This window comes from Siphateles boraxobius, unplaced genomic scaffold (assembly GCF_051911475.1).
Source record: "Siphateles boraxobius isolate OS27281-9 unplaced genomic scaffold, OSU_SipBor_1 20, whole genome shotgun sequence".
In the NCBI taxonomy this organism is placed as follows: Eukaryota; Metazoa; Chordata; class Actinopteri; order Cypriniformes; family Leuciscidae; genus Siphateles; species Siphateles boraxobius.
Window position 1 is genome coordinate 12503070 of NW_027508811.1, and position 13216 is coordinate 12516285.

The following is a 13216-nucleotide window of genomic DNA, read 5'->3' on the forward strand; positions in this document are numbered from 1 at the left end:
ATTACAATCCCCATGTTGACGTGTTGTTCAGGAATATATGTGCCATGCCATTCCCCCAGGCATCTTCTAATGACAAGCTGTCTTTTACTACTACTCTCCGCTATTCGCATAAATAATAAAAATAAATAAATAAAACACCAGTCACATACAAATCACAGATTCGCTAAATAAACATCTCATCTCTGGATTGAAGGCTGGCTCAAACATGAGATTCTGTGGAGGAGAGCCACTTATTCGGAGAGCGAATTCGCAGATCCTTCATGTGTGTGCTAGACTTGCACACCTCAGCTTTTGTTTATTGATAAAATTAGTCTGGAAATTAATTTCCACTGCACAGACAGTGTGGCCTCACCTTTGAGTCTGTCTTGCTGTTTGGAGTGTGATAAAGAAGAATGTAATTAAATAATTTATAACGCTTTTTTTTTACAATTATAAGCCTTCATATTGTTTCTTTAACTCACAAACTTTTTCATTACAAATTTTAATGCATAAGCCTCAGGCGTCAAACACATCAAGATTGTTGGTTAAATAATTAGATGGTGTCCCATATTACGTACATTACAATTTTAGGACAAGCTTCATGCTGTCCAATTAGTCAAAAATATGGCACTCAACAGCACCCTGCTCCTCCACTCTCACCTGTCTTCAGGGTGATGAATCATCCCTCCTGTCCTGACTTTAAATATGAGAACAGTTTTCTGCCTGTTTAGCACTGTGGGAAATCATGAGTCTTAAACTGTCTACTTAAACTGAGCATTTGTGTTCAAAAGTGTATAAATTTGCCTTTTTCTAGCACTGTTTATACTTGCTTATGAGGAGCGTGGGATTGAAATAAAGGTTTTGACAGGCTTTTCCCAGTGAGCTGTTGTTTTTGCTGTCACCGGCTGGCTTCATGGGTCATTTGGGGGGGGGGGGGGTTTAATGCCTGTGCAGAGTTCATTAGGAAATACACTAATGGAGAAGCCATTATTGAAGAGCAGAAATTTAAAGAGACCTCAGAGACTGTTATAACGGTTTTAGATTACTTACTTTAGCTGTACACGACACAGGAAGCATACAAAATATTCTAATGATGGAAGTAATAAGTGATTTGTCTTTAAAATGTTTAATTCAGATTGAGTATTAAATTATATATAATAGATTACATTATATTTTATACAACGGTTAGCCTAGTGGATTTTTGAAAACGGTAGGGATTTTTAGTACTCTTTTTGCAGGTTACATCACTTTACCAGTAGGTGGCGACACATTACTTTTCTTTATGAGTGATTTATTGAATAATTCAACTGGAGTCTTTCAGCAGCACAGATTCATTCAGAAACTAAACAAGTGTCTTTAAGTATGAGTCGTTGAACCATTTACTTAACTGATTCATTCTGAGAATGCACAATATTCTGCTTGGACTTAGTTTGGTAATACTTTTGTTGCAAACGCAAAAATAGACAATGGAACTGCGATACTAAGCCTAAAATGCTTTTTTCTCCATATTAACATGTTTATTGAACTTCAAAAAGCTTATAATTACACTCGCAAACTCCGTTGCTCTGAACACAAGAAATTTCATTATCAGATATTTGGAACAACAGCTCTTTTAAATTATAATAGATTATAGAATACAAATAGACATTTTTAATAATTGAAAGCAAGTGATCCAAAAACCCAATCAGCATATATTATGAAAAAGCTGTAATAACTCAGTTATTGTAAAATAACTCTTTTTTTGAGAGTCAAACCTTAAAAAAGTTGAATAAACGCGTTTAAAATGTATTTTGTTTTATATTTAATAAAATTAATTATTATTAAAAAAAGTAATTTAAAGGTGCTCTAAGCGAGGTTGGGTGACGTCACTTCTTTTTGACGTTCGAAGTATTGTCAAACAAAACGGAGGCTAGCTCGGCCCTCCCTCCTCCTCATCCTGTCCGCGTCCCCCTTTAATGACTCAAATTAACTGCAAATAACTGCCTAACTGTGTCTAAACCCCCTTTTAACTGAATGTGCTTCATCCACTTATTATCATTATGTCTCGAATGATTTCATCTCGAAACGTTGTATGACTCAGGAGTAGGCCTATTTCTCTGTGTGAAACAGTTGTTGTGTGAAACATAGGTCACACAAACGCTCTAAAGTGTCTTTGATTTTACAGAGCTTTCGTCGACACCGAGACCGTTTTAAAAACACGCATTGAACGCACCCCGTCACCTTGGTTACACACATCAGCTTTGTCCACTGACTGGGGGAAGTGAGACTAAAATTGAGCACATTAAAAAAAGTCTGGAAAAAAATGACACCACATCCTGAGAAGGCAGGAAGGACTTATCACAAGTTGATGTGGCAAAAAAAAAACTAAAAACACTGAACCAAGATGTAGTGTTATTTCATTTAAAATTACAAATGTGCAATTTCTTGAATGAGTCATACAGTTCATGATACAGAAGCTGTACAGAAGGTAGGTAGTCAATGGGATGATTTGAGCTGTCATGCCAAATGTGTGTGGCTGCTACCCCTGTTGGCACTCTAAGGAATAACACACAAAAACAGAGAGAACAATCCCTGAATGCTTCCCCTGACTCCTGTGACCCCCTTAAACCAGGCTACATGCCTTCCTCCCCTCTCTCCTCATATGGCTCTTACAATCCCTCTTGCATCCCCCGCAGAGAGTAGCTTAGGTCATTACAGTTTGCTGTCAAAAGGGTAAGAGAAGCAGTCTTCATTTCGCCTCCCAAAGTTGACCTGTAGCTACTTTCACAGTGAGTTCCATTACAGCAAAGGGTATAGGGGTACACGGAACGCCCGGATACGGACAACTGGTCAGGATCCGGATTCATACAGCGATCTTGTAATGATTTCCAAAATATCCCATCTTGTTTATGTTTTGAAAAACCTAAAATGCATTTTGATTTTTATAAAAAAATCAAAATGGGAGAGCTATAGCCTAGTGGTCATCACAAGCTCCAACATACTGTAGCTTAAATACAAACTGCAACATACTGTAGCTTAAATACAAACTCCTTCGTTTCCACAATTCTATTCCCTTCTTCCCATCCTTTCTTTTAGGAATGCATGATATTGGCAGGACTGGCCATTCTGCATCAAAAAATTAAAGCAAGGTAGAAGAATATTTATATAATTATGATTAGGAGACTAAGGTCTACTACTGACCTTTAGATTTCCACATATAAGTGGAACGGTTTGTCATGTTTTCTGGAAAAATGCTGTCATTTCTTTCGGATTAACATCTTTCTGATAACATTTGAAAAATTCCATCTATTCAGCCACTTCATACTTAATATGAGAATTACTTGCAAAAAAATAATTTATCAACACTGTTGAATATTTAGCAAATCAGCATATCGGTTTTGGCTGAAACTTTACTATCAATGCATCCATATACTTTACATTCATTTCACCAATGCTTTTATCCAAAATTACACAAATAAATTACAAGTTACATGTTTCAAGTATGAACTATATTAAAAGATGCGACTATAAAAGCCAAATGCAGAGAAGTCAAGAGTATTTTTCTGTTTATATCATGGTCAACGAAGGGAAAAATGACAAAAAATAGTAAAATCACAACAACAAAAATCCAGAGTTTTAGTGTAACCCCTGAATAATGGCCTGGTTTCCAGTTAAAGATATAGTGATTAATTACAGAACTAGTTCTTGTAACAGACGATATGACCCATCCAATCCAAACTGCCATCTGAGCAACAGCCGCACTTTATCAAGGTTACGTGAGGAGAGTCCTTATAAATTGGCAGTTTCTCATTAAGTGTAATGTCAGCCCACTCAACAGGCGTGCAAACATAAGATGAGTCCAACAGAATGACAGGCTTTCCTTTGCAGGAATAAGAGCCAAGAATAGGAGCATATCATAGAGGGATACATACAGTACTAATGACAGGAGTCTGAATATATCATCTCTTAACTGTCTGCCAAGGTCTGTCATTGTCTACCAGCCCTGCAGGATCTACCAGCCCACTGCAGTCACTGGATGAACTGAGTAGGAAGGAGACAGAGTGTAAACATGCCGGAGCAGAACCCAGGGTGAAACCGCATCTGTCAGAAAAACTTTTAATGAGGGTTTAAATGCAACAGCACTCACGTCTTTAAAGAGGGGGATGGGGGAACCTGCACAGATTGATTTAAAGGGTCAATCACGTTGTTGTTGTTGTTTCTTGAAGAAGATATTTAGAAAAATGTCTCTGTGTCATACAATAACAAAGGGGTCCAGTGTTGTTTGGAGCACAATGTTCTTTAGAATATATTCTTTAGTGTTCCAAGTCTTGATAAAGAATTTGATGATAATGACGGCCAATTAAGTGCAAATAAGACATTCTACTTCCTCTTCCATCATTATAAAAAAAGAAACACAAAGTCTCTTTTCCATTTAGCCAGTATGAAAGGCAACTCATGCCTGCACTATTAGTTTAATATGCCCGAGAGCTTATTTGAAATAAGTTTGAATCAGTTTGCTAACAAAGGACTAGGAATGTGAATGTTTTCATGCAAAATACTTTTCTGAAAGCCCTATAAATAGTTCAGAGAGGCTTATGCTCCACTCTCTGCAGTTTTCAGCCAATGGAGGCTGATTCAGGCAGAGCTCCTTCAGTACTGTAAATGCCAGCAGTCTAATGCTCCCTTATGTCCTGCAGTTTTCGTTGCCCTCTTCTAATCCGAGTTTGGACTCAAAATACACTTCTGCCAGCTCCTGAAAATCTGCAATTGAAAAATATAAGAAAAAGCAAAAGGATATGACCTCCTAAGTGCAACGTTTGACAGATAAAAGAACACTGTCAGGTTAATCAAGTTCATTTCTAGTCCAAGTGATGAGTCATGCAGAAGTTGGCTAGTGAGTTGGACGGTTAAGAACATCGCCAGCTGTGCCTCCTCCATTATGGCACCTGGCAGCCGCTGTGCCATGCCTCCGTCTGTTGGTAGCGCCAGGCTCCCTCTTCTCGCCCAGTGCTACGGGACAGACTGCACAGGCCTGAGAATCCTGGCCCGAGGCCCGTCTCTCCCCACCCTCCCTGCCGGTTCCCTTTATTATCTCATGGTATTCCTCTATTTGCCCTCTTCTCTTTAAAAGACTGCATTACTTCCACCTCCACAAACTTGTCAAAACCAATTTGCTCCCCTATTATCCCCTGAACTGATTTTGCAGTGACCTCCTCTCTCTCCCCCCACTTGCTCACCCCTTTCTCCTCAACCCACTGCATCGCTCAACTGAAACCCCAACACGACCTGTGCTCCAACTAAACCGAACACAACCACCCACCCCACCAACTCAACCCACCCTTCCTCAGTTGAGCTTTACCTGCACAGTGTCCGTCTTCCTCCTTCACTAAACGCCTTTTATCTGGCTATACTCTACAGTCCTTTTTCCTTCAAGTCCTACTCTGGAACACAAAACAAAGGAAGAGGAAAACAACAAAATGCAGTCTAGGGAAACATACTGAACCTCCATAAAAGCAATGGGAAAATAATATACTTGACAAGCTATGATGGAAGCATGTCTCTGTCACCCCTTCATGGCCTCCCTTCAATTAACGTTTCACCAGTGACAACATGGAGGATCTTCATTAGGGGAGAATGCTCAATTATATCACTTGATATTCGTTTCCAAAACTAATTATCCCAGTTGCATGGCATGGCTGACTGAGCCTGCCCCTGCCCCAGGGCGCAGCGGTTACTGATGTGACATGGCTTCGGTTTGGAGTTTGGCTGCACTCCATCCGTGCCTTTTCTACTCTGAAGTGGCTGAATACATCCTCTACATTTAATTCTCACTTTTCGGCAGGTTTAGTCTGGCAAAAACACATACAAGCATATTAGCAGACTCTGACTGGCAGGTAATTGCTTGGCACTTATGTAGTCGTTTTCATTCTTTTGAACACCAGTGTTATTGTGTTCGTGATAATTGAAAAGTAAATAACTTTTTTTTAAAATACAAACTAATATCTGTGAAAAACTGAAACTAGAATTAAAACTTAAGTCCTAAACTAATTAAAATTGAATAAAATTAGCATAAATTAATTTAGTATTTAGTGAATTACCTTGGGAGCCCTAAAATACCTAAAATACAAGCCCTAAAATACAAAAAAAGGAATCGTACGGGCGTCACGGTTCGGTGCACGAATTTACACGTAGAATACACGGTATAAAAATAAATAAAACTCTAAATAGCGATAAAATTCGCTCAATTCGCATTTGGTCTGAACGCAGCATAATGAACAAACTGCGATGTCAATATTGCAATGCTGAAGTGTGTGTGTGTACGCGCGGGAGAGAGGGAGAGGCGCGGGCGCGATCGAACTGTGTGTGTGTGAGAGAGGGAGAGGCGCGGGCGCGATCGAACTGTGTGTGTGTGAGAGAGAGAGAGGCGCGGGCGCGATCGAACTGTGTGTGTGTGTGTGTGTGTGTGAGAGAGAGAGAGAGAGAGAGAGAGGGGGGGGGGGGGGAATCGAACAGTTGAAACAAAAACATACTCCGTAAACATACAATTCAAACTGCAAAGTGTTTACATATATTTGTGTACACTCGCAATAAAACACAACATTGTGCTTTTGTCAAACTGTAACCTACAACTGTCACCGAACCAAAATCGCACGCACACACACACACACACAGTTTTACTTTAAAGTTACACCTTCTACATTGATTAAAAAAAGAAAATCAAATGTGATTTTTAATTGTAGCCTAGTATTATTTTATATGGAATTCAGATGAGAATAAAGTTAGGGTTAATTAAACTTAAGAAAAACAAATATATTGATCTGATTAGGGATGCAACGATACCGCTTTTTCAAAACCGATCCGATCCGATCCCAAAATTCTGAGTATCGGCCGATACCGATACCAATCCGATACCAGCGCAGTTTTTTTTTTAAAATCAAGTAGAATTTCAATAACTGTGTGTTGAACTGATAATCACTCTTTTGTGAGTTAAACACCATCTACTTAATACAGACAACTTCATTATAAAGAAAAACAACAAATCCAAAAAATATATGATCATAATATATGACAAAAATGCTATTATAAACTAGATTAGTGGATAGTTCAGCAGTAAAATCTAGTCTAGAAATATCACGAGTGCACAATAATTGTATAAAATCTGAACATTTAGTGAAAAAAAAACATTTAGTGGGGAACAAATAAGAGACAATAAGTGTAACACTAAATCTTGTAAAACGTTACACATTACTCTTTATATTTTTGTAAAATACATTCATGAAAAACAAGATAACAAAAATCAAAAAGATAATTTTTTATAGTAGCCTAGGCTATGTAATTTGAGACATGTTTTAAATGTATAGCACAGCTGTTTAATGAGGCAGCAACATATGATAGATAGGACAGAACAAGAAAGGCTATTAATAATCCTTCATTGCGCAAAAGGCTCCAGTACAGTGCGGCACAAAGCGCTTATGCGCATCCCGAGCGCAGAATGATGCGCTTGAAGCGCCACGGAGTCACAGCGCGCAGCACGTCGAGTCCGCATTGAAAAGTTCAAAGCACAAAGGAAATACATATTGAAGCGTAGAGTATTATACAGTATCTATCTATGCAATAGTTTATTGAGCCTTTTCTTTTAACAGTTTTAAATATCAGTTACTGTGCGCGTGAAGAACAATGATAGTGCTCTGACTCCAGTGTTGTGATCTAACAGACACACGGTAGAAAGTAACATGATTTAGTTACAGCAATAAAGTCCAGCAATATAAAGTTGTTTTATGCGAAACCATAGACCTTTATCTACAGATCAAGTATAATAATATTAACATTGAATCATCTTGGAGAGAGTTTCATCATGTTGACTGTCGTACCCGAACGTGACGCGCCGTTTGATGCTGAACGGAGAATGACTGACAGCCGCAGCAGAGGGAAAAAGTTTACGTGATCTTGAATTTAATGACTTAAATATTAATTTATATCTCACATTATACTACATAATGGCTTCAGAACACTTATAAGATAGTGCACGAAAACTTTATGGTGCTTTATAATGTTTTTGTGCCTTTTGTGGGGCAAATATTTGTGCCTTTTTGGGTTAACTATAACACAGAATAGTAGACGCACAATATCGGATTTGGATCGGCCTCGTCTGACCGATACCCGATCCGGCAAAAATGGCAGTATCGGAGCCGATACCGATGCTGAGTATCGGATCGGTGCATCCCTAGATCTGATATATGGCAAATTAATTTTAAATTCATTCAAACATATCGCAAGGTCTTTGTCTTTTTATTAATTTAATTAATAAACTAATTCAATTATATAAAACTATTGTCAGTGCACTACAAATAAACTGGTTCTATTTCTTTATTAATAAAACTTATTTAAAAAATACAAGGCTTAAGACATTTATAAAAATGCCTTCTGCATTTTTGTTTTGCTTTTCACTCCATTGTACCGAACCGTGATGTCTGAACCGAGGTATGAAACGAACCGTGACTTCTGTGTACCGTTCCACCCCTAATTACATTTACTATATGAAAAGGCAACAAAAAAAAAACCATCTCATCAAAACATAACATCTCTCAACAAATAAAATAACATAAATATTACCATAAATTGAAATTTTAGTTTTATAATAAATATTAGATTGGTTTTCAAAAAACTTTATAATGTTCTATAATTTGTCAGTGTATTAACTTGGTAGCCCTAAAAACTATTATAAATTTAAAAGTAAACAAAACATTTTAACTACAAAAACTAGAAAAAATTGAATTTAAACAACAACAAAAAACACTAATAACTGTGTTGGTGTTGAACACAATGCTGAGCTGTTCACTTGACTAACCGTTTTCAATGGAACTGTTATAATAATTGTATTTAATTTCAGGTATTTTACAGGATTTCTATTCAATACAACAGTCTAAATGCCAAAATAAGGTATAATCACTGATGCGGTCTCACAGTGTGGAATATTTATGGGCACATTTACCATCAACATACAGTGTGGCCCAGAGGGGGATGAGGAAATAAACCTTTCATTTATGCTGATGAGGAATCATGTTTGATATTTTAAGACAAATAAGCACTTTTTTGCTCTAGTTAATTTATCATTTTCTCTAGATATGAGCAGATCTGCTTACATGAATACACTTGCAAAAATAAATCCTAAAAAGTATGCCACTTAAATGTAGTTGCTTAGAAAATGAAACAGTTTAATCAGCTTTCTTGTGATATCTCTGAAACACAGCAGCTCATCTCACGTGCATCAGATGTCCCATCCTGAATAGAACACTAATCTGAAATAATTATCGTGAGTAAAACCGTATAATTACGTCTTTCAGAGTCACTGGTCGAAATCTTCAGTCGAAATGTCCTAAACTGAAAAAACCTGCTCTGACGGGGAAGAAAGCAGTTAATTGTGGATACAGAGTAAGTCGCCTGCAGTGACAAATGATTAATCACAGTCTAAAGTGTGAAACATGTGAGAAAAATTTTAATTAGACTTCCATTGCACCATGGTAAACGAATCTATAGATTTCATGTTAGATTAAAAAAAGAAACTGCACAGAGGGCTTGTACGCTTTGCTATACACAACTAGATCAAAATGTGACCTTCATTAAAAACTTATTCTCACAAATTTTGCATATACGTATGGCTTGTTTGCCAGGTGCATAATGTCCTATTAGAACAATGATGTAAAAAAATATTTTATATAAAGTTTATAACCTTGTCTCTTTTGTGCGTTTTCTCATTTGCTAGCTGTATTAGCTCACAGAACAAACAATTTAGGCTCATTTCAAAGTAGCTGAGGCCAGACTGATTATGCATAACTCTCCAATTACTCTCCCTCCCTTTTTTCAATCCCTGTTTCTGAGCTTACCCTCTCTGCCCCTCTTCTATCAAGCCTCTATGCACTCCTCCTTCCCTGGAAGCAAAGCCCTGGGTCCGCAGTCCGGAGGTAGATCACTTTAATTCTGCTTCATGGATCTTTTTCAAAAAGGACCTGAGACCCGGAGACCCCAGAACCAGTGACCGCGGGCTGAACCCAGACCAGCCAGCCGGGCTCCGCACACTCGTAAACACAGCCATCATCTCACATGCTCCCTTTTCCACACCACACTTTTGTTCCCTCCCAATCGGGCTCAGAGAGTATTTGATGTGGCCCACTAAAGTACGTGCCCCCGAATATCTGAAAGACACACTTGACCCATGCTGCTGTTCAGTACCTATATGGTGAATTCATGGAGAGAAGAGGAAAAACTGTCAAATAATTGACCAAATTCTTTATGTTCTGATAAAATACCCGGCTTTCACTAGAGAAGCTCAATGGGCTATTACTTCAAACCACTGAGCTGTAAAAGGGTCAATGACATACAAGTCAACAAAGTAAAGGACCAAATATAATTGAAAAAAGATGTGGCAAATTCTTAGAAATTTACTATTAGTATTCACTTTGGTTTTAAAAAAGCTTTTATAGCATTTTCAATTTTTAATTTAATGACTCTTAAAATGTCATGAGGTGTAACCTAAATATGTACAATTAATCATTATTAATATTTGTAAAAAGTCAATTCAAAAACGTATTTTTTTAAAAGTTGCGGCACATTACATTTTAACATCTGAACTAACCTTGACTTGTCAGAAAAAAACTAAATATATGGTATTTTAAAAGACTCGATGACCAAATCCAGATTTACTTTGTCACAAAAATGTCAAAACATTTAAAAAAACACACAAAAAACAACTTATATGTACGTTGCACCTTGGACCAAAAATGTGTCCTCCTCTGAGAAAAACAAAATGAAGCCCAAACCCGAATGAGATTAACAAATTAAGTTATACATCATCTTTTTAAGATTCTGGCAGCCTGCAAAAAGCAATCATGAGAACCTAACATCACATAGTTCATGTCTGGACAAAAATACAACATGCAACGTGTGCTCAAGACTTTCTAGAAGATCAAAACGACCATCGCCTGGTTTCCAGCATCCCAATAAATGGCACTTGGCTTAAGGCTTGCCATAGTGAAAATGGGATTTACAGTAATAGTGTCCCTAGGTGGAAATGGATTAGACTTGAGCAGCTACCTAGGGATGAGCAAATGAGCAATTTCTTCTATAGATGGTCACCATAGCAATGACCTATACACATGCCACAGATGGCAACAAGTAGCCTACAGCATATTTTAATACAAATGATTTTCCCTATAAGCTTAAAGGCACCTCTCTGGCTTACTTTGATAAAAATTTAGTGCAAGCTCTGAAAATATTAGTCAATAGACATATAGAACTTTTCATGGAGGAAAAGTCCCACACTGCCATTCCAGGAACCTTAAAAATTACATTGCCAAATAATAAACCAACCTTTCTAGACTTGTAATCTGCAGATTTACTCCCCACGCTAAGGCCCTGTTGAAAGTGTGAATGAAATCCCCAAATAAAGCTGATGAGTTCTGATGAGGACTGACACAAGAAAAGAAGAGCACCCACTGGAACGGCCCTGGAGCATCACAGTTTGGGGTCATTCTTTATCCCCCTCAGGGGCAGCTCGTTCACACTATCACACCTGTCTGTCAAAAGAAAGACTTACAAGCCTCAGCAAAGCGAACAAGAGAAGAGTGAAGGTTTAGCAATGCAACGTAAAAGTAGAGAGAAATAAAAGAAAAGAACTGTGGACCACAGGCAGAAGGCAGAAATGGCTAGGTTTAACCTCATGTCCTGCTGTGACTTCATGACCAACATGATTTTAAGACTGAACTAAAACCTCCATGGAAGCAAAGCCCTTTTCTTCACACAACTGGCAAGTTAATTTGCTTAAATCACATCTCTCTCTCTCTCTCTCTCTCTCTCTCTCTCTCTCTCTCTCTCTCTCTCTCTCAATAAACGAAAAGAAGAAGAAAAACTAGTGTATGGACTAAACCATCAAGACATAATATGGACTATACAAAACACTAAGGGATAAATTTGCGTTAGATTTCATACCACGTCATAAAAAAAGTAATATGAATTAATTAATGATTATGATAGAAAGATTATCTAAGCTTCTTAAACTATTTGAATGACAGCCCATAATTTAATCCGGAAAAATGACAATAATAGCAACTATTTGGCAGAATGACTAGCCTACTGTGGTAAATATTTGATAAATGAGTTTTCTAAATACTTTTTACATGCTTGAAATTAAATATGGTTAATCAAATTGATGGATCAACAAAAATAAACCAGGATTAGCGTTAACCATTAACCAACAACTCTCAAATTCACAACACGTGCCACGTAAAGGCCTAACGTTAACTCTTCACGCCGCCACAGCTGTGACGATTAGCCGATTATTCAAATACTTCAAGTTTGCGTGAGGTTATGCAGATGAAAACCTTAAAACAATCCGTCCGTCAGACGTGCCTACCTTGTTCGGTTCAGGTGTTCAGGGTGGGTAGGGAATTATTTGGATATCATTTTAATTTCAACCGCGTCCCTCTCGTTTAACTTATTGATGATTGTTGATTTGTTAATTTACAGCGGCACCTTGTGTTAGATAGAGGTAAAGCACTTAAGAGCGTCGAAGGAAACGCTTCATTTTTAACATTTAAAATAATAATAATCTGAAAATAAAAAAACCTATTTCACCTTCCTGATAGTAGGCTTATTTATAATAAAACATAAAAACATTAAACTATAAGGAAAAAGCAGTGTTTATTTACAATCAAGCACACAAGCAGAACAGGCCAGAGAATGTGTATTATTTGCATGTTGTCTCCAAGATCATTTCCATGTATGGAGAGACATGAAAATAAAATTACACACATTAATTTACAACCGGTTTGAGACTCATCTTAAAACTTCTCTTCTCGCTCTCTTTGTTCATAATACTAAAGCGGCTTTTAAACTAAGTTCACCTAAATATAAAAATTCGGTCATCATTTACTCAATTACACAACTGGAGTTATCTAGAATGGTTGTTGACCTGGGACAGCTGCTCAAAAACAGCATTTAACATTCAGGTAAATAACTTATAGGTAAATAGGAGTTTGGAATGGCATGAGGGTGAGTAAATGATGGCTTTTAGTGTTTGTGTGAACCATCCCTTTAATAGAGTTCATTTAGATTCATTCGGCCAAATTAATCAAAGGCTTTCAGCTTTATTGAATTCCTAAAAAGTCTGAAACAATAATAAATACATTTGCTTTATGCAGAGTCGAAATGTGACAATATCTGTGTATGTGAAGTTCTTTGTGTGAGTCCTTTATATGCTCAA